Genomic DNA, 2,694 nt, shown 5'->3' with positions numbered 1-2,694 from the left:
CTTGTCCTGACTGACTAACTGTGCCCTGACTGCCTGAAGCAGTGCCTCTACCTCTGCCTCTTCCTTTGCCAAATGATTGTGAACCTCTGGGAGCAGGAATCTGAATAGATCCCTCGGCAGTAGTAGGAGCTGGACTATATCTCGGAGCACTAGTACAGTCTTTAGCTATATGGCCCTTGCCACCGCAGTTAAAGCAGGCTCCAGTGGCCCAGTAGCACTCCCCCCCATGAATCTTGCCACAGGTCTCACAGGTGGGCGAATGTGAACCCTCGCTGATCACGACGGACCTAAGGGGTCTCTGTCCGAGAATCGCCCCTACCAAATCTTCCACCTCGACCCCTGCTGGGTCCACTAAACTTCTTTCTCTTTCCAGAGGTAGCACCAGAACTCTGTTCAACTTATTTTTCCCCCTTGTCTTTTTCTGATTTCTCAGCTTTTTCTGATTTTTCTTTGACTGGGGTTGCTTCTGATTCTATTCTTTCCAACTCAAGTGCTTGAGACATGAGCTCAAAAGTTCTTTGTGCCTAATCCCACAACTTGCATCCTTATCTGGGCTTCAAACCCGCTTTCAAATCTCTTGCATCTTGCCTTCTTTGGTAGTAAGGAGACTCCCGCATAGTGACTCAAAGTGAGAACTCCTCTCATACTCGCCACCGATCGGTTCCTTATTTCGGACTCAAAAATTCTTGCAATTTCGGTCAACATATGCATCCGGGATGTATTTGTCAATTCTCTGATGAAGTCATCCCAGGTCAACACTGGTGGTTCAGCCAAGCTGTGGGGGATGGTCTTCCACCAATCATACGCATCCCCTTGCAGTAGCGACACAGAATATTCAAACTTCAGTTCATCTTGGCAATGTAGCTTCTTAAATACTCTGTCCATTCTTTCAAGCCATTGCTCTGCCTCTAAAGGGTCCACTGTACCCTTAAATTTTACAGCCCCATACTTCAGTAATTTATCATACTGTCTGGCTGGAGGCAATGGTTGTGCCACAGGTGGTTGTGGTGGAGCTTGAGCCGGCATACCCCCAGCCATTTGCTGAAACATCGCAGCCATCTGCTGTGCGAATTGTGCAGGGAATTGCGGCATTTGTGGGGCTGGTGCTGCTGACCCACTAACATTCGGTAAAGCTGGGGCTTCCCCTTGTGCCTCAGCTTCAACAGACTGCTCAACTGAGTGATCCCCTTCTTCCATCATAGTCTGGAGTAGGGTATCTCCTGAACAAGTAACACAAGGAGATTTCCCTCCGTTAGTTCATATTCATGATGTAATGCACTGTATGTAACAATTATGGACATTGAGCAGTTGTACTTAACAAGAAAGACACAAATTTATATATTAAAACATACTTCAAAAATTTGCTCTGATACCACTAAAACATGTCACACCTTACCCCTCTGTAAGGCATAACATGATCCCGTAGAATACCTAATGAACTACCGAACTTCACCTACCGATAACTCATTAAGTACCCTACAAGGGATTTTAAAACAATTTTCTTATTTTTGATAAGTGGTGAGCATTTCTAATAAGTATTTAAAACATGTAAAGTGGAAGGCTAGTTGGAAATTTTGGCCCATTTTATTTTTCCGCAAATTTTATAAAAATTTTGACAGAGTTCTGTTTGTATTTTGAGAAACCAGTTCTTCAAATACCTGTAAAAATCACTTCTAAAAAAATTTCTCAACTACTACTTCAATTTCACAATCAAACTCAATCAATTTCACAATCATTTCAATAAATTTCTCAAGTTCAAAATTCAATAATCCTCAGCATACTAGCAACACATTTCATTTAAATTAAATAAAATAGTTGTACTCATATTTCATTAGAGACAAAATAATTTATATACATCCTTACAAAATTTACATTAAGAGAGTTTCAAACTACAATATATATTACAACTCTATACAAATTTTATACAAACTGCTCAAGACCCATTTTTACATGTCCATACATTTATGTGCAATATATACATCAAAAGAAATATTTACAGTTAGGGTATAAATTATACCCGAAGACTTTAAGCTGATAGCTCTTCACACCTCAGCAGCTCAGTCTGCTGCTCCTCTAGTCTCTGTATCTGCGACAGCAATAGAAGCCATCGCTGAGTACTAGGACTCAGTGGTGCACAACATACTAAAATAATCTTTATGCAAAAAATAAAATCATATTTATTCAAAAATTTGACTAAACATGAGCATTAAACACAAAACATGAATTATGAGGTTTTAATGCAAACCACGTTCATTTTGAAGTATCAAAACACATTTCATAAAACTCACAGTTAAATCATGCCATTCGAAACAAATAGAATATCAATAGCCAGAGGCTAAAGAGAAATCACATCACAAGGCTAGCTAGCTCAAATATATGGATATCCATTCACATCCTCTTCTACTGGCACACCTCAACACTTCTCCAGAGAAGGAATCAAAATTCAAAACTAATTACCCTCACTAGTCGTGCTAGTGAGGTGTTCAAATATATGGTCATGACACTGTGGTTTCAAAACTTATCTTAACAATTTGCTAAACATTGCCATTTCAAATATACACAATAACTTTCACAATTTAAATCAAATATCCTGAATAAGATCACAATAAACTTTCAACAATTCAAAGCAAGAGTAAAAATGCATATTTCATTCACTTTATCAATAAATTTTAAGGCATAGTAGTGTTGTGCACA

This window comes from Hevea brasiliensis, unplaced genomic scaffold (assembly GCF_030052815.1).
Source record: "Hevea brasiliensis isolate MT/VB/25A 57/8 unplaced genomic scaffold, ASM3005281v1 Scaf358, whole genome shotgun sequence".
Lineage (NCBI taxonomy): Eukaryota > Viridiplantae > Streptophyta > Magnoliopsida > Malpighiales > Euphorbiaceae > Hevea > Hevea brasiliensis.
This window is presented reverse-complemented; position numbering follows the sequence as displayed.